Source organism: Peromyscus maniculatus, chromosome 7 (assembly GCF_049852395.1).
Source record: "Peromyscus maniculatus bairdii isolate BWxNUB_F1_BW_parent chromosome 7, HU_Pman_BW_mat_3.1, whole genome shotgun sequence".
NCBI lineage: Eukaryota > Metazoa > Chordata > Mammalia > Rodentia > Cricetidae > Peromyscus > Peromyscus maniculatus.
In genome coordinates this window covers 53,919,273-53,942,209 of record NC_134858.1, presented here as the reverse complement: position 1 = coordinate 53,942,209, position 22,937 = coordinate 53,919,273, and the positions used below count along the sequence as shown (strand labels likewise).

The 22,937-nt window shown below is 53.0% G+C and overlaps 1 protein-coding gene across 4 annotated transcripts in view; it reads left to right on the top strand.

Annotated features, from left to right (window-relative positions):
• The window catches only part of Lingo1 (leucine rich repeat and Ig domain containing 1), a 186,934-nt gene that overhangs the window by 5,976 nt on the left and 158,021 nt on the right, over window positions 1–22,937 (top strand). For all 4 annotated transcript variants that reach the window (XM_042280981.2, XM_042280980.2, XM_016004390.3 and 1 more), the window contains exon 2: window positions 15,743–15,852. The gene's annotated coding sequence lies outside the window, so the exon portion shown is untranslated. The remainder of the gene's footprint in view (window positions 1–15,742; window positions 15,853–22,937) is intronic.

Sequence of the window (22,937 nt, the reverse complement as noted above, 5' to 3'; positions counted from 1 at the left end):
GGAGTTACAGATGGTTGTGAGCCATCAAGTGGGAGCTGGGAACTGAACCTGGGTCCTTTGCAAGAGCAGCCAGTGTCCTTAAACTGCAGAGCCCTTTCTCCTGCCCCTTTCCTGCATTTTTATATCCACGTGTAACCCTGATGGCTGTCCTATGCCGAGGGCAGAACACTGCCTTGTCCCACAGATGAGAAGACAGATATCAGGAAAGTGACACTGCCCAGTGCTCTTATTCCAGGATTGGATTCCCCAGACTTCTGGGATACAGACTGAGAGTGGCTTTGTCTTCTGTCTGCTCCAAGCTCGGAGACTCTGGACATCCCTGCATAGCCTGATTCCATTAAAGCAGGAGTAAATGGTCCTGGTGTCCAGCCTCAGTCACAGCAGCTGGTACCAGGGATGTTCAAGAGCATTTATTGCCTGTGTTTCTTTATCCTCTCCAAATGGGCAAGGGGCTAAGTGTGGGTAGCTTCCTGATGAGGTAGGGCAGGAGAAGCTGGGAGGACCTAGGGGTGGCCTTCATATGGTTCTGGGATATGCCAAAGTGAGTGGGGCTCAGTCTTCTGGGAGTGGGTGAAGGTCCTGGACTCTGCCTCTGATTGCTGTGTGACTCTAGGGAGGTCACTATTCTCCCAAGGCCCATTTCTCTGTAGATTGGAAAGAGGGATCTCCTAGCCTGTTCCCCAAGGCTATTTTTGAGGCTCTTGTACAAGTATGTATTTGTAAGTGGGTGAAGCATAAGAACAATATTCTGAGGCAGTGAGTCCAGGAGTCTGGACCTTACAATTTAATGACCTTGCAAGCATTTGGTGATTCACTTGCTGGGCGCTTCCTTTGAGCCCAGCTGTGCTGGGTGCTATGGGGACAGAGATGACTAAGACCAGCCGCTTGAGGCATGTAGCCCGGAGGTGACTGTGGATAGTCCCTCTCAGCACATGGTAGTGGTTAATGCTGTCATTCAGCACCCTAGTGGCTTCCTTGTTCCCTCTAGGCTGGTGTCCCAACTCCCCAGCACCTTGCCTAGTCTGACTCTGTGCTTCAGGCAGTCCTCTGCTATCGCCCCCTCCCCGGGCTGTGGTTTATCCATCTTGGGTAGCTGGCATGCTCAGGGGACAGATAAACTAATTGAGGCATGTGGCTCATCCCTCAGGGCCTCCATGGCCCCTACACTTCCTCCTTGGGTGGCCCCAGGGCCCAGGATGTGGGCTGTGCCCAGGATATTGTTTGAGAAACTTAAAAGTTATGGGCGGCTTTTCTGCAGCATGGCTCACCGCAGACATAACCCCGCTCTGTCCCGGGAGGCTCCATCAGACTGGTGCGGGGTGCCCAGTCACTGGCCACACATAACTCTTCCCGATGAATTGCACGGCATTCAGCAATTAGCGATTGATTATTTGGGGTTCTGATAACTCTTCATGATCGACCAGTGGGGCAGGCCTGGCCAGCGCTTGTGTGGGTCAGCTGGGCCAGGCTGGAAGATTTCCATCATGCTGTTCATCCCTGACGAGGAGGCTGAACAAACAGGAGCTAGAGACCAGAGGTTCTGGCCATCCCTCCAGTCTAGGCCCAGGATTGAGACTGGGGAGGAGGAGCATTGGGGCACACAGGGAAGTTTTGCTCACCTCTTCTTTCCTTTGTGTTTTATCTTCCTTATTTAGTTACCAGTCTATCCTAGCTCTGGGACTCCTCTTTCCCACCTGTTAAATGGGACGTCAGTCACTTGGCCTTTGAATGGTGGCAGCTTGTTCTCATTTCTACCTGATATGCCTTGAGTAGGAACATCTTGGGCTTCAGAGACGATGGACCCCGTACCATGATTCACTGCAGAGAGGCCAGGGGACCGGAGGATAGAGGACCATGGCCACAGACAGTAGTTACCATAATGAAGTGCTGAGTCTGACTTCTAAACAGGGCTCCAGTGCAATGTGGGAGAGAGCAATTTGTAGGGAACCAGCATGAGGAGATGGTGGGGGCTGGGGGATGTTTAACCTACATACAAGACCTGTTTGCCTTTGAGGTATGCCCAGAAGCTCAGGGCATTGTTTGTGGGCTTGGTCATGTGATCAATGCTTTTTTAACTTTCTGTTAGGAACATTTTCAGACACTCAGAAAAGCAAAGAGAATAGTACAGGGAACTCCCAGACACCCTCGCCTGGATTTAACAATCTTTTTTTTTCTCTGAATTATTTTGAAGCATATCATCGACATCATGACATTTCATCCCTAAATAGTTCCAACATTTGTCTCTTAAAACAAGAGAAAATGTTTCTGTCTAATCTCAAAGGGTCGTGTGTATTCTCTCCATTTTATCCTTGAGAGATGAAGAAACCAAAGTCCCAGAAGCCATCTGTCCTGTCCAAGGTCACATAACAGAGAAGAGAAAGGGGACCGAGAGGGTGGCCCTGGGTGCCAGGCCAGGCCTGGTTCACACAGGAGGGGTAAAAGAGGCTGAGGAGCCCCGGAGCCTGGCGGATGGCAGGAATAGGAACACCTCTGGGTGGGTCTTTGAGCACAGACTGGAAGTTCCATAGGAGACAGGAAGTGACCTCTTTTAGATTAATTGTCTCTCTTCCCTTTGTTTGCAGTGGGATTAATAAGGAACTGCAGTGTCAGGAAAAACTAAAACAACTCCTTGTTTATTGTTTAATTTAGGAGAACATTATCGGGCTTTGGCCATGCAGGTTCTAGGGAGGCAATGGGGAAGACGGAGGTGGGGGCTGGCAGGGTGTGTGTGTGTGTGTGTGTGTGTGTGTGTGTGTGTGTGTGTGTGTGAGAGAGAGAGAGAGAGAGAGAGAGAGAGAGAGAGAAAATACCGTCCTGAGACTGGCATCATATCCCCTGCCCCGACCCCATAATAAAGAAAGTCCTGACTGGTATCAGGGTTGTTTGGGGGCACTGAGGTAAGAATGAGAAAGCCCCTGGGAGAGAGGTGACCAGGGGAAGAGCAAAAGACAGAGATAGCAAACTGCTTTTGATCCCTGGTCTGTGTCCCTGCAGGCTGACAGATTCCTTAAGCCTGTGTGTCCCCTGCCATCAGGGAAGGAGAGGACTGAGACTGACCAGGGCCCAGTGAGGGCCCAGTGGTGCCTATCATCAGTTAGACTGGGTGACCTCTTTTCTCTGGAGAAACTGAGTGGGGATGGGCCTCACGTGCTCTGATGAGGTGAGAGCACTATCCACGGCTGGTCCTTCAAGCCCTGATGAATGGGAATTGAGCTGAGGACGGTTCCGAGAGAGTTCAAGACCTTGTCCCTTACCTCTGCCACCTTCTGCTGTCCCAGTGTACAGGGATGGGCAGAGAGCACCGTGCCTACAGTCCATGGGTGTCCCTGCACTGTCGACACTCTCTCTCTGCAGGAACCCAGGTAGGGCCCGAGAGAATGCCGCCCTCGAAAGCTGTGGCTCAGAGAGGTCACCCACCTGTCAGTGGGAAGTTGAGATGTGAGCCTAGAGCTGTCTGATGGGTCATAAGGCCTGGCTTCTGCCCTCAGCTTTATCCTCAATAGCTGCTCTCTTGGTGTTAGTTTCTGACTGGATCCCATGGCCTGGGTGAGGGGAGATATCAAAGGTTAAGCTTCAGGTATAGGCTAAAGAGGAGGCAGAACATCTGTCTTCCTTTTCCTGTGCTAGAAACTTCTCAGGGCTCAGAAGGAGGGTCTCCATGGCCCCAAGGAAGTCTTTCTTAAGCCATGGTATTGCTAGACCCATACTCACTCACTAGATCTCCATGTGCACAGAGACTTCCTCAGCTTTCTACACCCTTGGCTCCCAGCTGCCACAAGTCTTCCTGGTGAGCATTGGTTGAGTGCCACATGGGAGCCTGTGGACTCGATAGGCCATCCTGGGGCCTGAGAGTCAAGCATTAACGAAGGCAGAGTGAGTTTACCGAATTCCTATTAGTCATAGTGCCCGGTACTTTGTATTACCTTACCCGATCCTATCAAGCCCGTGGACTATGACTTGTTACCATTTCTATTTAATAGGTGAGGAAAGTTGGCTCAGAGAGGTTGAGGGCCTTGCAGAGATCACTCAGGGAAAGGAATGGAAAAATATTTGCTCCTCAAGGAGGCTGCATCTATCCCGGGCAGGGGCTCAGTGTGGATCGAGGCAGACAGAAGTGAGGTTACAGGAAGAGGCAACTGCTCCGGGTTTGGAAAGAGGCCATCAACGGTCCTGGGAAGGTTCAGGGTACAGGGGAGGCAGGAGTGGTCCAATGCAGAGGCCCAGTGAGATCTGGACACGAATGTAGCCATCCGAAGGCCTGGAGGCTCATGCTGAGGGTCCAGCATGGACGAGTTTGCCGAACACCTGTTAGTCACAGTTGAGCAGTACTTGGAGCTGTGTCCTCAGACCCGCAGTGGTGGCTGTTCTCAGGATTTGGGAGGTCTGGGGTTTCCAGAGATGGCTCTTGTGGCAGTGGGAAGTGGGTAAGAGTGGAAGCCAGTTGGGGGGCTTCTCTCCCTTGGGCGCAGACAGAAGGGTGGTTCCTCTCTTCACCACGTCAGGTCCTTTGCCTACCTCAGCGTAGGGTGGGAGAGGGAAGGAGAGGCTCCCTGGCCCCCTCAGGACCGTCCCTCTGAGGGAATAGTTTATCTCCACCATCTCTGCTGCCCCAAATCGTTGCCTTCAGCACCCCCCACCGCACGCCCTGCTCGGTGCTGGAACCCTGCCGCGCTGGCCGCTCGCTCACATTGTCACATTTGCTCCTGCCCAGAGTCCCCTCCAAAAACTCTAATTGCTTTGAAGCTGTGACGGTTGGCAATGCAATTTTCTTTACATTATGGAGAAAGGGGCGGCGGTGGGGTGGGGGGATCCACCACATTTTCTTCCCTTTTTGACCCGAATGTTTCGTTTTGAGTTGCCCCTCACCGCTGCTACAGTCCCGAGAGAAGGGGTAGAAGGGAAGCGAGCTGGAGGCAAGAGCACCTAGAGGTGGCCATTTTGCCTCTCCAGGCCTTAGTTTCCCCATTAGAGAACGTCCGTGTGTCCTTTGGCCTCCAGTAGACAGTTTCTGAGCACATACGCCGGGGACAGCTTCAGGACAAGGACACCTCGGTCATCAGCCGCTGCAGCCCCAGCGGAGTGTGATGCATGGTATGTGCCCAGTAAGACTGGTTGCCTGGAGGAATGGTCCTACTGTGGTCCAGGTACTTTGCCATGCGGGGGGAATGTACCGGATGAGCTAGTCAAAGCCCCTGTGCCCGAGAGCCCACAGGTTATAGTGGGGTGCCACAGAAGCATAGTTTTTGTGTTAGTCACTTACAGTTCAGGGTAGGATGTGCCAGGGAGTCAGGGAGAGCTACGTAGAGGAAAACACTTGGGGTGCATCTTGGAGAGGGTCGGGGGTCTGACAGGTGAGCTGGAGCCAAGGAGGAGGAACTTTCACAGCAGAAGTGGTACTGCAGAGGGGAAAGGGACCTCGGAGGACGTAAGTGTGACTGGTGCTCAGGCTTCCCGGGTGGGTCTGAGCTCCTGGGGAAGGCTTTGCCTTTGCCTCTTGGGAAGTGGAGAGCCATAGAAGGGTTCTGAGCAGGAGAGAAGTGCTGACAGGATCCTCCTGGGTCTGCAGTGGGGCAGTGGGATATGAATGCTAGCTGGGGTCTATTGAGGTTAAGTCTGGGGGATGGTGTTTAAGATACGGTACCCACATTCTGCTGCTCACCTCTGCTGTCTGTACAGTAAGGGGGGGGGCGGCGGCTTAGGTTTTACCCTGGGCTCTGGGGTGGGGTCGTTTGGTTTGGTGGTGAATCTAGTTCATAGGTCGCTACTTCCCTAGACCGGTTTCTTCCCTGTGTTCTTGAAGGCACAGCCCTCTACAATTTGTAAAGCCTACTTACCTCTGACTCTAAAGCCGACCTGGAACAATCCCTTGAGGTGAGATGGAAGACCAGGGACCAATGTCCTTGGCAGGCATAGATCCCACTGGGCTTCAGCTCCAGGGTTCAGGGCCCCAGACTGCTGCCAGTACCACTTCTGCTGAGCCCCCGGCCTCCAGTCCCCAGCCTTCTCCTCTCTTCCCTTCTCCAGACCATGTTCCTTCCCTGTTTGCAGAGTATGCGGGGCTTTTCAAAAGCACTAATGATAGAGAGTAAATTGGAATCAGAGAGGCGTCGTCGCTGGGCATTCTCAGAGGCCTGCCTCTGCCCTTGCATCTCACAGCCATATTGAAGCGGGCAGCTGGACCAGAATATGAATGAGTCCGGGGCTGGCATTGGTCTTAATTTGCTGGGGAGCCCTGCCTGGCTAGATGGTGTTCACAAGTGGCAAAGTTGTTTGCAATGAGGTCTGTCCAGTCGCAGGCCATTGCTAGCCAGGACTGGTTTCTAGGGACTGAGTTTGTACAGTCCATGGCTACGGAGGAACGGCAACAGAAAACTCAAGCTCAGCTCTGTCCCCAAATCTCTGTGCACGTGTCAGAGGTGTGTAGTTGGCCCTGGTAAGGCCAGGCATATATGGAGCCACAGTGGCCCCCAAGGGCCTGGGGTCTTCATCTGGCTGTTCTGGGACTTGTGTGGAGTTGCCCACCATCTCTGATCACTGCTCCTCTCACACTGGGGTTTCTATTTTTAAGCTGCTAGTGGTCCTTGGAGCCTAGAGGGTCCAGGCAGGTAATGAGTGGCTCTGGCGGGTGTGATGTAACAGGGCATGGCGGAGACGTGGCGCTATGGAGGCGCTAGGAGGCTCAGACACCTCCAGCCTGGAGCCCTGCTGTGGCTCGTCTGCATGGCTACACTGTCCTTGCTGGATGGTGACCATCTCGCCTCTTCAGAGTTTGGAACTGGCACCTGGCAGGCTCCCTACAGCATCCTTCATGGCAATCCTCCTGCTTCACTATGGGGAGACTGAGGCCTGGAGATGAAGGACAGGAAGTTCCTCTTCTTGGCTTTAAGCAAACTGTACCACTCGGCCTGTCACAGCAGGATAAAGGGGAGCTTGTGTACCCTGGTTGTGTAGGAGTGGAACCCAGGGCACAGGGCGGCTGGAAGAATGGGGGTTCCTGCAGACCTGTGTTAGAGTGAGTTTGTTGGAGCTCAGGCTAGCTGCCTGCTTCTGGAAGGACCAGGAAGTGCCGAGGCAAGCATGGAGGCAGTGAAGGGCAAGATGTATTTGTGTCAGAAGTGGGTCCAGCCACGGCAGGGGGACCCTGGTCCAGATTTGTCACCAGCTCCCAGTGTGACCAAGGTCGAGCTGAGGAAAGCCCCTGGAAGAGTCAGAGGGAACTGAGGAAGGGATAGCCAAGCCCAGGTGGCTTTGGCCTGGTTGCTGAGCATTCTTGCTTGGTCCCAGGCTCCCATTGTCCCGCCCAAGCTCGCCACATCTCTCATTTCTTTTGTCCTTTTACTATGGGAGGTGGTGGCTGCAGCCCTCAGGAGGGGCCTGGGGCTCAGTAAGGCTATTTACCACTCTAGGGTCACCAGTCTCCTACCCCAGTTGGGGCAGCAGGAGGCTAAGGAATGAGAGATGCAGGCCTCTGCCAAATGGACAGTATAGACCAGGCCTGCAACCTGGTGTTGGGGGCAGTCACAACCATGCACATTCTCAGGACTGCCAAGGACCACTATATGTAGCCAGGGACTTCAGCAGGAAAACCAAGGCCCAGAGAGTCAAGTGAAATTGGGGTTCCCAGTCCTTGCTGACCTCTGACCCATCCAGCCGGTGCTGGCTCTTTTCCTTGAAGGGAAACTCATGGCACGCCAAAACTGCTCCTACCTTGAACAGCTCCTTTCCATGTCCAGAACTGCATACTCTCTCCGTGACTCCCACAGGGGTCTTGGTGTAGACCCTGGGGCCACAGGACCTGTACCACCTTGTCTGTACTTGGTGCTTGATGTGTAGGGGGACATTGCATGCTTCTTTTTAGTGAGGGGCCAGCCTTACTCAGTTCCTGCTTGCTCATAATCACGTTGGGCTATAGACACCCTATATCTAAAAGTCAGTACCACGTGCTTCTGTACATGCGTATGTTCATATCCAGCCCTGTGCTGTCTCAGTGCTCACAGGTTCCCGGGGTCCCTAGTGAGGACCTCCTGTTTCAGTTATTGCCTAGGTGTCATGGTTAATGCCTGCTGACCATCGCGCCAACACAGGACAGGAAGCTAGGCATTTGTGCCCAGGCCATGCCATTTCTGATCTACCCTGCCTCCTTATGAAGGCCCACGGTGTGTCTAGCTCAGGACCAATGCTCTGATATCCCATACACATCTGTTCCTGGTGCCTCCTCTGTATCAGGCCTGGGCTGGGCTCTGGGCTGCCAAGAACAAGATTTACCCCTGCCCTTGGGAAGTCAGCCATAGTGAGTGGAGTGAGAAAAGGATTGGGCAAAGGTAGGGATTGCCCCCAGCCCCTGAGTCCACAGGAGAAGCTTCTTCTTCTTCTTCTCCTTCTTCTCCTTCTTCTTCTTCTTCTTCTTCTTCTTCTTCTTCTTCTTCTTCTTCTTCTTCTTCTTCTTCTTCTTCTTCTTCTTCTTCTCCTTCTTCTTCTCCTTCTTCTTCTCCTTCTTCTTCTCCTTCTTCTCCTTCTTCTTCTCCTCCTCCTCCTCCTCTTTCTTCTTCTTCTCCTTCTTTTTTTTTTTTTTTGAGACAGGGTTTCTCTGTGCAGCTTTACACCTTTCCTGGAACTCACTCTGTAGCCCAGGTTGGCCTCAAACTCACAGAGATCCACCTGGCTCTGCCTCCCGAGTGCTAGGATTAAAGGTGTGTCCACCACCGCCCGGCAGGAGAAGGTTCTTGAAGGGGACTGGGAACTGGCCAGGGAGGGAGGATAGCCCTGTCCGAGGGCACAGCAGGTGCAGGTCTGTCAGGGAGGAAGAGCCCCAGCACTGCCTGAAGTAGACCTGGGAGGCACAGGGACCAGGCTTGAGTCTGAGCGTCAGTTGGGAATGGGTTCCAAGGGGCCTAATGGGTCCAGTGAGGAATTCGGGGAGATGGATCGAGAGCTATCTCCTTCTCTAGAGAGCATGGATCAGGTCTTCACATGATTGGATCCTCATTGTAGAATGCAGCCCCTTGCCCCTGCAGATGAGATAGAAGACCCTCAAAAGGGGGCTAGAGAGATGGCTCAGTACTCAGGAGTATGCTTTGCTCTTACAGACTAGTCCAGTTCAGTTCCCAGCTCCCATGTTGGGCAGCTCACAGCCACCTAGAACTCCAGCCCCAGGGATGTGATACTGTCTTCTGCTCTCTACTGGCACTTGTACTCAAGTACACACACACACACACACACACACGCACACGCACACGCACACGCACACGCACACACACAGAGAGAGAGAGAGAGAGAGAGAGAGAGTTAAAATATTCACCACACACAGTTAAAATACATACACACACACACACACACATGCTGAGTCAAAATATTTTTAAAGTCTTTTAAAAAATGCTCATGAAGTTGGGTGGATTGGTCTAGGGTGGTGAATAACATTCCAGACAAATCTGCTGGCCCCTTCTGTCTTGCCTCACATAACTCAACTTGTCTCCTTGAGGGTATGTTGAGAGTCAGTGGGCTATTAGTCCTGTAAATAAATATTTAGGGGAGAGGAACCTTCTAGAATTGCAAGAGAGCCCAGTCTCCTACGCGGTTTCCTCTGGTTTTGTTGATTGGTTCCCAGTGGGAGAGGTGTAGTTGACTGGCCTGGGTTCTTGGGGAGAACTGCAGCTTGGATGTTGGGGTTCGCCACCTGCTTCTGGCCCCTGCAGACCCGCTGATACTCATACATCCTAACACAGATGTTCTTCCACCCAGTCTCCCTGCAGATAGGAGTCTCGGGGATAAAGCATCATCATATACACAGGGTGAATGGGGAGAGAAAACGTGTGCGCATAGAATCTTCTCATTGATGGGAACTCCCGGAGACACACAGGGCCTCTTGTGTTTCTTTCCCTTGAGACACACACCCCCTCTTTGCTGTCACCCAGGGAGTGTCAGCAGACCCACACTGACTCTATAGACAGCCATGCTACTCGGGGTACAAACACCATCTCTACCTGCACACATGGTTCTGCCAACTTCTCTGCCACGTAAAGAAAAGCACACCTACCCTCCACTCTCTGCCCTTGGCCTTCTGCAAAGGTGCCTTCTGGGTTCCCTCTCCCTCTGAGCCTCGGCCCAGAGTTCCCCAGGGCTGTGATCCCCCGCCCCCAGAGAATCCCCCAACCCCCTATCCAGCACTCATAGGCTAGAGCCCTGGCCTTGGGCTCCAGCCAGCCTAGATGGCCTGTACACTTGCAGTGACCTTCTGCCCCTGTCATCTTGGCCCCATATTCTCCAGCCAAGGTCTCAAATTGGTCCTGGAGTTCCAGTAGGGGCCTGGGGGGGTCGGCGCCTGTGGCCCGGTGGGAGCATGGAGGCCTGCCTCTCAGCCAGAGAAGTGCTGCTTAGATCTGCATTTTATATGAGGGTCTGGGCAAGATTAAAAAAAAATCCATTAGCTCGCTATTGATTTTGTTTTTCTGATTACAAAAGAAAATCCAACAGTACATTTGTGGGATGCAGAAACCCCAGAAGCTCCCTGTCCCACCTTGCCCCACCCCTCAAGGGTGATCACCTCGAGGCCTGGCGTACCACTCTCCGTCGGTGGATAGGCTGTTACTTGTAAACACAGTTATTTTGAAGTAGTGTCTCGATTCCCTCTGTTGTCGTGAAGCTGTGCCTCCCCCTGTTGAATGGCTGCGGGGTGGTCTGTGGCGTGGATGTGCCATGTTTTACTTGAATATTTCCTTATTGATAAACGCTTAGGCCATTTCCAATTTCTGTCTTACTCTTACTGGCAATGCTGCTATGAGCATCCTTGAGTATTTTTATGTGTGTGCCTGCACTTTTTTTTTTTCCTGTACAAGAGGCTTCTAGAAATTGGATTACTTGGTTGTAGGGTATGTGGGTTTAAAATGTTAATCAATATTGCCAAATTACTCTCGCAGTGTTGAAGCCAACTCCCCTCCCTTCCATGGCCTATGAGTGTTCATTTCCCATCATCCTTGCCAGCACTGCTTGTTATAAATCATTTTAATTTTTCCCAATCTGATGGGCAAAAAATGGTATCGTGTCTTTCATTTGCATTTGCCTGATTGTTAGTGAGATAGAACATCTTTTCATACATTTATTGGCCAATTTAGTTCTTCCTCTGCGGATTTCTAATTCACTCCCAATTTTTCCTCTTTTGTCTTTTTTTCTTATTGATTTGTAGGGGCTCTTTGCATATTAGTGTATTTTCTTGCAGTGTCTTACTTGCATTTTAACATTGTTTATGGTGTCTTCTGCTGTACAGATGTTTTACATGTTTATGTAGTTGGATTTGTCAAATTTTCACTTTATAGCCTCTGGATTTAATGTTTGGCATAGGAAGGCTTCCCCTCAATGCACAAAGTCTCATTTCAAATGTGAGTTTTATTGCTGAAACATCTTCTCAAAGCTGTGGGTGCAGGCTCCTTCCCAGCTGTCTGCTCCTCTCAGCAGCTGCAGCACCGTCTCGAGTGGGAGTTGGGGGGCAGTGTCCCCATCTGTCCACCCTTCAGCTCTGTCCTTCCTCACGTCCATCCAGGTCTGAGGTCACTGCAGTGCGGTCTTTTCTGATTACAAAAGAAAATCCAAGAGTACATTTGTGGGATGCAGAAACCCCAGAAGCTCCCGTCCTACCTTGCTCCACACCTCAAGGGTGATCACCCCACCCTCTTCTGTCTGTCCTGGGCTCTGGCCCCGCCTGTTTCCCCATTAGGCAGCCATAACTAGAAACGCCTCGGTGGTGTGGGGACAGGGTGCCAGCTGTCGGGGAACGGGCCCCCTCACCTTCTGCTTGCCAGCCTAGGCCCAAGTCGTGTGGATGGACAAATAGGCTGTGTTCCTGTTCTCTGAAGAACTGCCCTTCCTTCTGGAGGGCAGGCTCTGAGCCAGCCCTAGTTCCGCCTCCACCAGGAAGCCTCCGGGGATCTCCTTCCTCTTTTCCATAGTCTTGGACCAGGCCTCACCTTCTCTCCCTGCTGCTTTTTCATGCTCTTGTCCTCTCAGCCCAGGGCTTCTTGTAGTCCAGCTGACACTTCTCAGGGCTTCGTCCCACGCAGGTAACACAGGCCCAGGTAGGCTATGGCTGTTGCTGGAGACAGAGCCCATGCAGGATGCCCTGGAGCTGGCAGGTCTTCCAAGCTAGGAATCACGAGGAAAGCACCTGCTTCTATACCAGGAGCTCAAAGCTTGTGTCCATCTCCTGTCACTCCTGCTGAGCTCCCCTACAGCCTCCATTCCATTCCCTCCGCATCTATTTGCCCCTGGGCACCTTCAATTTGCCAGGTACGGTTGTGTTGGGCCTGAGGTCTGAAGAGAACGAAGTGTCCAACTGCCTGTCCACTGGTGGAACTCAAGTCCCGCTTCTTGGTCAGCAACATGCCATGTCCTCCCCCTGCCCTGAGGTGGGATAGATACTGTACGAAAGGGGACATCTTGCAGATCATAGCTCACCATGACTATGACAAAATACCAGAAACAACCATCTTACAGAGCAAAGGTTTATTTTAGCTTGCTGTTTTAGAGGTTCTGGCCCATGATTTCGGGTTCCATTACTTCAGGTCTATAATGAGGTGGGTAGCTTGTGGTGATGGAAGGATGTGTGGAGCACACCCCTCTATCGCAGAAGAGGGTGTGGCCTCAGTCTTCAATGAAAGCACATCCCCATGGACCTAAGGGCCAAAAGCTCCGTCTCCTCCTCCTCCTCCTCTTCCTCCTCCTCCTCCTCCTCCTCCTCATAGTGCCTCCCTGGGGACCATGCCTTTAATACAAGGGCCTGTGGGAGACATGCAGGCTTCCCAACTATAGCAAGATACTAGAAGAAATCCTCCCTACAGCCTCCTGGGGATGAGGCCTCAGTGGGCTGTAGAGGACAGAGTGCTTGGGAGGTGAGTCAGGCGAGCTGGGGGTCTCTGAAGCTTGGCTCAAGTGTATAACCTAAAACCTGAGGCTGCCAGCCCTGACTCACGGGTGCTGGGTTTCTATCTGGATATCATCTCTCCAGTTGTGATGGGTCAACCCTGTCCCTGTATCTCCTCTGTCCTTTGCACCTATCCCAGTCACCAGGCTCACAGTGAGCACTTAACAGGCGTGTAAGTGAGCGGGAAGATGAGTGAATGAGAGGCAGTGTGTTGTCCGAGGGTTCGGGCCTGGGGAAGAAGAGACTGGGGTTCTGGGTTGGCTCGAGGGCTGACTTGCTGGGGGGGGGGGGAAGCCAGCCCTTGTAGCTGTCAGTCTCCAGTCTGTGTGATGGGACTAAGCGTCTCAGACTCCAGTTCTGTGGGGTGTCTCCCAGAACAGGAACGTAACTTCGGTGACATGCTGTCGGCTTGCAGCATCCACCTTCCTTCCCCCAGGGCTGAAGCCGCTTCGGCAGTCTCCTCCAATTCCTGCCACACGGGCATTGGATTTTCAGGCCTCCCTATGCTCTGCTGAGGGGCAAGGAGCCAGCAGGGCAGGTTGGAAGGAAGCCCTGCCCTTGCTCCGGTCCCTCGGTCCTCCTTAGCGGAGCTCTCTCATCCTTCCTGGGACTCGGCACATGGGCAGGCCTCGTGTCCAGGAGAGCGCTGGCTCCCACTGCAGCTCCGTCCTGCCCCAAATCATTGTCATGCTCTGCCTGTGGTCCCATTTCCATAGCAACTTCTTGTGATGCCTCTGAGGAGAGCAGGAGCTTCAAATAGGGTTGGGGGAAGGGAGCCGGAGACCCATTCATTGTCTGGGAGCATGGCAGTGGGGGCTTGAGAAGCACTCATGAGCATGGCTTGGCCGCTCGGCTCTGGTAGACTTGGGCTCAGGGCTGCCAGCCAGGTGGTCTGGAGGCCTGCCAGGGACACGGCTGTCCGTGTTGGCCTGGGCCTGACTGGCTCATGCCAGTCTACTGGGAGCCAGCTTGGGCAGCCATTGAGGGTACTCCTGCTTGGCTGGACCTGGCTTAGGGGACCCAGGCTTGATGAGTCATCCAGGTTCTGGCTACCCACCTGTGCCAACCTGGCACCACTGTGTTCTGTCTTGATCTCCAGGATCTTTGGCCATTGGGAGACGACACCATTAGGACCATCTGAACTGGGACACAGTTTAGGGATGGAGGGCTGTGGGGCCAGTGGATCCTTTCTTGTCTGGTCCTTTTGCTGTAGTCAGGATCTTGCTTGACACCTACTTCTCTGCCCCTTTCTAAGAGAACCTGTAGCCCAGGAGGCACGAAGACCTCACCCTCCAGATCCCACCCTCTCACCTGCAACACAGCTAGACATTTCACTGACACCGTAGATTCCTAGAGCACAGACTCTGGGAGGGACTCTGAGCCTTTGCCATTTCCTGCCCTCACTGCATCAACCACCTTGGGGCCCCATCTGCTCATCCTTCCATTCATCAGGTCTTAAAGGTCTGTGAGAGGCTCTGGTGATCAGGCAGGCCAGTGCTGGATGGTCCCACATAGAAAAACCAGAGAACTCAGGACCTGGCCCCAGGAGAAGTGGGTGGAGGCTGCTGGGGCAGAGCAGGCTTTCTAGGCACCTCCCCACCTTCATTTCCCCATGACCTTTGCCCTTTGTGGACTCCTGTTTGAAGGTGCGTTATCACGGTGCTCCCTGAGTTACACATCCGTGAAATCGTGCCTGTCATGTTTTTTCTCTAGTACACAGAAAAACAAACACAAACCAATGGGAATAAAAATGTTTGCATACCGTCTAAATCCCTCATGCCACCTGGACGTGTGTCTCACACCCTGAGAAACACAGATCTGATTGAGACCCCTTGGTGGTAACTCAGAAAGGGATTGAGGACTTTGAGAGGTTGAAGAAACTGAGGTAGAGATAAAAAACAAACAAACAAACAAACAAACAAACAAACAAAAAACTCTGTTCAGGGCCACGGGGTCTTGAACTGGGGGAGCTGGGAGCACCTGCCTTGTTTCTGGCCTTCTGATAGCATCACATACCAGAGACCTCAGGCTGGACATTCCAGCATCCTTCCTGCTCCAGTCTGGGAGCCTTTGGAGAATGCTTGAAGAGGGAGTAAGAGGGGGAGAACATGAGTGGGAACCACAGGGCTCTCTGGGGACAGGTCAGGTGGGGATCAGACCCTGGGAGAGGCATCCTGGGCTCCGCTAACTGTTCTCTGACTTTAGCCTGGAGACTGTCTTAGCACCTAGCGGCCGGGGAGGAGGCCAGTAGTGGTGTTGATGGACACCCGCTGTCCTCTGGGCCCTGTGTCCCTGCTAGTCTATTGCAGTCCTGGCAGAAGGGGAAACCCTTATTGCATGGATGAGAGAAGTGAGGCTTAGAGACTGGACTGTCCCAAGATCACAGGTCCCGTTTGGAGACAAGCAGCCAAAGACCCAAGCTCCCAGAGCCTCGCTGCTCCAGCTGGTGGCAGGAGCATGCAAGTGTACATATGCCTTTGAGTACAAAGTGTGTGTGTGTGTGTGCATGTGCTAGTGCATGTGCATGTGCGTGTGCGCATGCGTGCGTGCGTGTGTGTGTGTGTGTGTGCACGCATGCATGTGTGCATGTGTGTGTGTGTGTGCGTGCGTGCGTGCGTGTGTGTGCGCGCGCGTGCATGCGTGTGAGTGTGTGTGTGTGTGTGTGCGCGCGTGCATGCGTGTGAGTGTGTGTGTGTGTGTGTGTGTGTGTGTGTATGTGTGTGTATACAGTGTTACTTGCCCAGCTGGGTAGACACAAACCCTTTTGCATGTTTCCCCCTCATACCTCCCTGCCCGTCCTGACTGACAGCCGCCTCCTGTTTCTCCCCACAGCCTCCTGTATCCACAGGCCCTGAGGTGCTGGTGCCTATGGGTAAAAAAGCCCACTGAGCCAGACCCAGGCTGATCCCAGCCCAGCTGCGCCCAACACTACCCAGTCACAGGTAAGAGGCCATTTGTGGGTCAGTGGGGCTTCCAGGGAGGACGGTCTCAGGGCCCTCTTTCAACATACTTCCATCTGTCCCTGTCCTCTGAAATCAAATCCCAGTCGCCCTTGCTGTGGCCAGTCCTGGTCCACAGCCAGCTCAGAAGCCTGGGGCACTTGTCCCAACCACATGGTTTCACTGACAGCAGTGGCTAATAGGTTCCCATTTGGCCTGGGCGGTGTGTGTGTGTGTGTGTGTGTGTGTGTGTGTGTGTGTGTGTGTGTGTGTGTGTGTCTAAAGGCAAGCTGACGCTCTCTGTCCTTATTGCTGTCACATCGTTGACCAAATGTGTGCCCGACTCCAGGTCAGGAGGGAGTGGGAACGTGTGCACGGAGAGAGTCAGTGTCCAAGAAACTGTCAAGAGGCCGGCCTCGGCTCCGATGTGCGGAGTTAATGGGGCTCCACCGTCGACATTTGGGTCCAGACACCTTCAGGGCAGGACAAGGCTCAGATCCTAGGTGTATGTGTTTGCGACAAGCACTGTCAGCTAGCTGACCTTGGCTTTGTGTGAACGGAGCAGATGGCCTCTTGCTCTATATCACGGGGAGCTGGGCACGCACAGTGTGGGAGGCGACAGGCCCTCCCCTCCCGCGTCCCCTGTGAGGGAATGTGTGGAAGTGGTGGTGTCACTGATGGGATGGGAGGGCAGTGGAAGGGACAGGAAAGGATGCTGCTTGGCTTGACCATGGCTTGGCTGTGACAGATAAAGTCACCTTACTCCTGTGTCTGAGCCAATGAGAGAGGGCTACAGCTGCTACTTTGCTAAGTAGGAATGGTGGTACAGGCTAGACCATGCTGTCCTCCTTTCTCGACTCAGTGGGACTGTGCGCTCAGAAGACCCCTTCCTGGGCCTGGGGGGCAGTGTATGTGTGTGACTTGGCAGGGAGCACACCCCATTTTTCTCCCCCCGACACTAGGCGTCACTCTGAAGTCCACTTAACCCATCAAAACAGCCCTGGTAACTGGCTGGTCCTGGGCGGGTTGGTCACCTGTGTTAGTGAGGTAACGGGCAAGAGGCCGAGGTCAGGGTTCTTTGTGGTGCCTGGATGATGGGGCATAGTGGTCTGGGTTCTGCCTCATCCTGGCCAGGAGGCTGCTGCACCCCCACCCCCCACCCTATGGGTAGCAGCGGTGACGGGCGCAACAGGGGATCACTCCAGGAAGTACAGGGCTAGGGGAGCTGGGCTCAGCTGGTGGCTGGCGGGGCTGGCTGAAGGAGATGATTCCAGGCCAAGGCTGGAAGCCTGTAGGGTCCTTTAAAAACCATCTATTTTTCTGGTTATAAAATGTAATGTGTGTTCTCAGTAGAAAAATGCAAGCACTTGGGTGTTTTGCCCGTCAGTCTTCTACAAAATATGTATTTATGACATAATTGGGATCAAGCTGTACTTACTGTTTTCTAACCTGCCTTTTACACTTAATACTACACCAAGATCATTTTCCCATCATTAAATACTCTTCTATAATGTGATTTTTAATGGCAGCATAATGTTCCGGCCTGTGTTGCCGTGTCCCATTTAACTAGTTCTCCGTTGCGTATGTTGATGGTTTCCAGTGTTTTGTCGCTGTGATAAAACCTCGGTGAACAGAGAAGGACGCGGAGAGCAATGACGGCGGGAAAGGGCTGAGCGGGGAGGGAGGGCAGGCTGAGCAGCACTGTGGAGGCTGGGCACTGGGCTTGTGTTTGGGCCGGGGTTGCTGGGAAGGTGGCTGGCTCAGCTGGGAAGACTTTGTTCCGCTGTGCCGAGGGGCAGGCGCCTGGCGTAGGGAACCCTGACATCCTGAAGAAGCCCAGATTTTTCCTTTCCCTCTCCTGCCTCCTCGTCACTTCTGGAAGTGCTCCCGTGTTTGGGAAGGGACAGCAGGCTGTCCTCTAGCAAGCTGGAGGAAGTGCAGGCATGGATGGGTCCCAGGTGAGAGAGAGGCCTCACAGCTCTCAGTACAATGGGACCTGTGATGTTTCCGTGGAGCGCTATGGACTTGGGGAAGCCCTGACCAGGTCTCTTCCTTTTAGGAAGCATGCATTTCCTGGCTCTTGCTTGAAAGAGCATGCCTGCTCAAATGGGCCTTTCCTTGTTGTCTCAGGGATGGTGGCTCAGGGTGGGGACCCAGGAGAGCCAGGGGTAATTTCCCTGACACCTGGGTGGTGCTGCTGGACTAGGTCCTGCTCCCATAGAGGCTGGAACTGCCCATGGGTATGTGTGTGTGGGGCTTCTCAGGACAGAATATCTCCTGAGTCACACACACATGTATCCTTACATGGTATACACTAGATGTTCCACGTGTGTTCCCTGGTGTCATCAGTGGCTCCGTGGTTCATTCATTTCTCATTCTCCTCACTTGCTAAATACCCACTGCTAGGTACGGCTCTGTGTGCCCAACACCACATCTGGAGAACCATGTGTCCCTACGAGGGACATGTCAGATAAATCCATACCCTCACGGAACTGACCTTCAAACAGGACAGGCAGGGAGGTCTAGAGCTGTTCAGCAGTCAGGCCAGGGAGTAATGTGTTTTATGGAGACAGGTAAGGCTAGCAAGACGGTAAACACAAGATGGGGGCTTCCAATGCTGGCTGGCTGGCATGGGACCCATGGCGGAGGCTCCTTTGAGGGAGGAGAGCAAAGGCCTGAGGTCACCATGGAGGCGACTCATGTCTCCTAGGCTCTGGATCACTGGTAGAGACAAGGTGGATGGGCCACAGAAGCTGGAAGGCAAGTCTGAAGACCCCATCCCCAATTTAGACACGATGGCAAGCTTAACCTGGGGGCTTTTGAAGGGGCATCTTCAGGGTGGCTGTAGGGTATAAGAGAGCAGAGTTTGGGGGTGTGTGTGGTAGGTACAGCTTACTCAGGTAGGCTTGGAGGAGAAGACAGGAATCCCGTTTGGAGGATGGGTGTTTTAGGGCTGGGGGCAGGCAGGGCAGACCCGTGAATGTAGCTGGAAAGGGACGAGGCTGCACATGTAGACACATGGCTACTGTCAGGATCCAGGTGGCTGGGGAAGCCTCAAAGCCTGGGCTAGAACACATAGAGAGGAATCTGGGGCTAACTGCCCAACACGAACCCCGCCCTGAGGGCTCCCTAGCGACAGCCTGCCCTTTTACTGCGGCTCTGTAGATGAGGGATTGGGCCTCCGGATTTACAGTCCCGAGAAATTCTGCCAGCTCACCTTCCCGGCCACTCCTCCCCGGGACCTAATACTGGGTACCTTCTGTGACCTTTGTCAGGGCAGGGAGGTGTGCTGACTGCTGATACTAGGCTCAATTCTATTATCCTTCCCTCCCCGAAAGAGAGCCACATGTGGTAGGACTGAAACGGGTGCAGACTCTCCTCTAAGCCTCACTAACTGGCCTTCCTTCAGGTCATGCTTCTCAGGAAGCTGCCGTAGTTCCCTGTGCCAAGGCCTTATCCTGCTAATTCTGCCGTGGTCTGGCTAAGCCCATCCGCTGTACCCATCTTCTTTCCAAGAGGTGACCTGCCTCACCCAAGCTCAGTCTCACTTCACATCACCTCCTTCTAGCATGATTTCCTCACAGCTAGCTAAGTCTCGCCTCTCGAAGATGCCCTCCCTGACACGACTACTTCTTGGCCCCTTTCACTAGCCAGCCGGCTGGTACTCCCCAGACCTGAGGGTGTGTGGTGAGCTAACCTAACCTGTTGCAACATCTTGTCAATGCCATCATCTTGAGCTTGTTTTCATCTCGCTGTCCTCATTCTCTTTTTTTTTTTTTTTTTTTTTTTTTTTTGGTTTTTCGAGACAGGGTTTCTCTGTGTAGCTTTGCGCCTTTCCTAGAGCTCACTTGGTAGCCCAGGCTGGCCTCGAACTCACAGAGATCCGCCAGGCTCTGCCTCCCGAGTGCTGGGATTAAAGGCGTGCGCCACCACCACCCGGCATCCTCATTCTCTTGTTCCCCTTGTCTCCTGTCTGTACGCTGTTCCCACTCCATGCATCACTGTCAAAGCCCTTCCCAAGCCATGGAACTCTGGGGGCTGGGGTGCCTCAGCCCTGCTCTGCATCAGGACACTGCGCGACTTACTTTCCTATTGCGCTGACAAAACCCCATGAATGAGGTGACTTGCAGGAGGGAGGGCTTATTCGGCTTGTGGTTCCAGGAGGAGAGGAATCCATAATGGCAGGGAGGTGGCATACAACAGGAGCAGAGGCTGAGAACATGTTTCTGGAACCCTAAGCAGGAAGCAGACAGTTCAAAACCGAAATGACATGAGTCTTTCATCTCTCAAAGCTTGCTTCCAGCTGGGCGGTGGTGGCGCACACCTTTAATCCCAGCACTTGGGAGGCAGAGGCAGGCGGATCTTAGTGAGTCTGGAGCCAGCCTGGTCTACAGAGTGAGTTCCAGGACAGCCAAGGCTGCACAGAAAAAAAACCTGTCTCAAAAAACAAAACAAAACAACCAAACAAACAAACAAAAAGCTTGCTTCTGGTGACATACTTCCTCCAACAAGGCCACACCTCCTAAGCCTTCCCAAACAGCTCCACCAACTGGTGATCAAACATTAAAATGCCTGAGATTGTGGGAAATACCTCATTCAAACCATCACAGACACCCAGGGAAGTTAGAGACAGGGGTCCTCTGAGGCCCACCCAGACCTCTTGATCTGGAGTTGGTAGGGAGACCCAAGGATGTAGATGATTAAGAAGGCCCAGGCACTGTGTGTGTGTGTGTGTGTGTGTGTGTGTGTATATGTGTGTGTGTAGGCCAAAGGTCAACCTTGGATGTGGTTACCCAGGTAACCCACCTTGTATTTTGAGACAGGTTCTCTCATTGTCCTGGAGCTTGTTGATAGGTTAGACAGGCTGGCCACCAAGCTCCAGAGGCTGTCTGTCTCCCTCCCCAAAACTGATGTTATGAAGCTCATGCCACCACTTTAGTTTTTAATAAAAAAAAATTTTTTTTGGGCCTGAGGATTGAATTCAGGTTCTTATGCATGAGATGAACACTTTCCCAACTGAGCTACCTCCTTAGCCCCCCAGTCACCTCTTAATGATTGTTCAGGTTGGGACTCTTTGGCCCAAATCAGGCTCATGCCACAGGAGAACGGGTGTCCCTCTGACCTTTCCTTGCACAGCTACAAGGCTGATGACGTCACTCTGTCCAGGCCCTGGAACAGCCCTGGTGAGGCTCTTTCCTCTGCCGACTGAGCTGAATCTGCCTCCCTCAAGTTCACAGTGGGTCTGGGCTCCATGGGACAGAGGATGCACTTGGCATCAGGAGTCTCCTCTCCCATCTCAGAGCCCAGTGGGGGCTCATCTCCTGCAGAGGACTCGGCCGTGTCTTAGGCTTGATGGACATGGTATTCCCTCCCTGCACCTCTGCCTGCTTACTCAGGGAGCAGCACAGGGTCCTGAGATGCGCGTCTCTTACGGCTGTGTGTCTGGGGATTCAGTGTCTCCAGAGCACAGCCCATCCTCCAGCTCACTACGTTCATATCACAGCCATAGGGAAGAGGGATGCTGTTGGCCCCTTCATCCAGACATTATGGAGAACCTGCTGTGTGCAGTGTCCTGGGATGGCCTGAGCAAGCTCGGGGTTAGAGAAGGTAGTAGCCTGTCAAGGCCACACGACCCATGAGGAGTCAGGTTAGCTCCGAAGCCCAAGTGTGTGGGTATTAGTAGGTGCACACCAGAACTCCATACCTGTGTGGCTTAAACATCAGGAGGGTAGTGCGGCATTGCTCTGGAGGCCAGAGGGCTGTGCAGGAGGACCTGGGCCAGGCCTCTGCCTGGCTCCCTTCTGTCTCTTCACATGGTGTCTCCCTGGGTGCAGTGTTGCAAAATCACTCTACAAAAAAACAAAACAAAACAAACAAACAAACACCATTTAGTTGATTTAGTTTGGATCTTCCTATTTTTAAAAAGGTGTGTGATCAACAGTTGTTTTTAATTAGATTGTACTTGTTTACTTTGTGTGCCACAGAACACATGTGGAGGTCAGAGGACAATTTGCCGAAGCAGAGTCTCTCCCTCGCCCACCTGGAGGTCAGTTAGGTCAGTAGGATCAGCAGCGGGCACCTTTACCCACCGGGACATCTTACTGGCCCATATTTTTTATTTTGTCAAACACTTCTATTGAGTTAAGGGCCGTCCTACTCGTGGGTGACCTCATCCTAATTAGCTAGTTGCTAATTGCGTTCCCAATTAGCTAATCCCACTTTCCAAACAAGGGCATGGTCACAGTTTGAACTTATTTAGGGGTTACAGTTTCAACGTGTATGTGTTTGGGTGCTGGGAATGGAAACCAAGGCTTTGTGTGCACCAGGCCAGTGACCAACTCCTGAACTGGATCCCCAGCTCTCATGACAGGGTCTTGATAGAAAGTTAAGGCTGGCTTCAAAATCTGGATCCTCCTGCCTGGGTTCCTTGTGCCACTGTCTGCCCGGACCAGCAGGGGACTGACAATCTGATATACACAGCAGCGGATAGTCCCAACATGGACGAGGCAGAGTTATGAATGGTTGTAGGCTGCAGTGGGGATGCTGGGAACCAAACCCCAGTCCCCGGCAAGAGAACCAAGTGATCTTAACTGCGGGGCCATTTCTCCAGCTCTGCAGCTTGTTTTTGTCAGAGGTGAGGTTAAGCTCAAAGGAGGAGTACCTGGCCAAGTGTTTGGTTTTGTTCACCTTTCAATTACTCACTCCGCAAACATTTATGAAACACGCCTGTAGGCTAGGATGGGCTGTACCCAGGGACACAGAGATGAAGTGATTATGGCCCCCCAGGGTGAGGCTCACAGCCATGGGTAGGCAGGCGGTCATAGGTGACAGTTACAAATTGTACCTGCTGATATTGGGCCTGAGCTGCTGCTAAGGCCATGTCTGGGTCCATGGTCCTACTGCAGTGGGGTCTGTGTTGAAGTCCATGGCCTGTGCTGCCACCAAAGGCCACACAGATGCACAGGGTCTGGGTCACAACCTGTGGCCTTGTTGGTGTCCAAGGGCCATGCCACCACCAGAGCCATGCTGATCTGAATGGCCTGTGCTGTCACCCAGGTGTCCTCTAGGCCTAAGCTGCCACTGGGGGG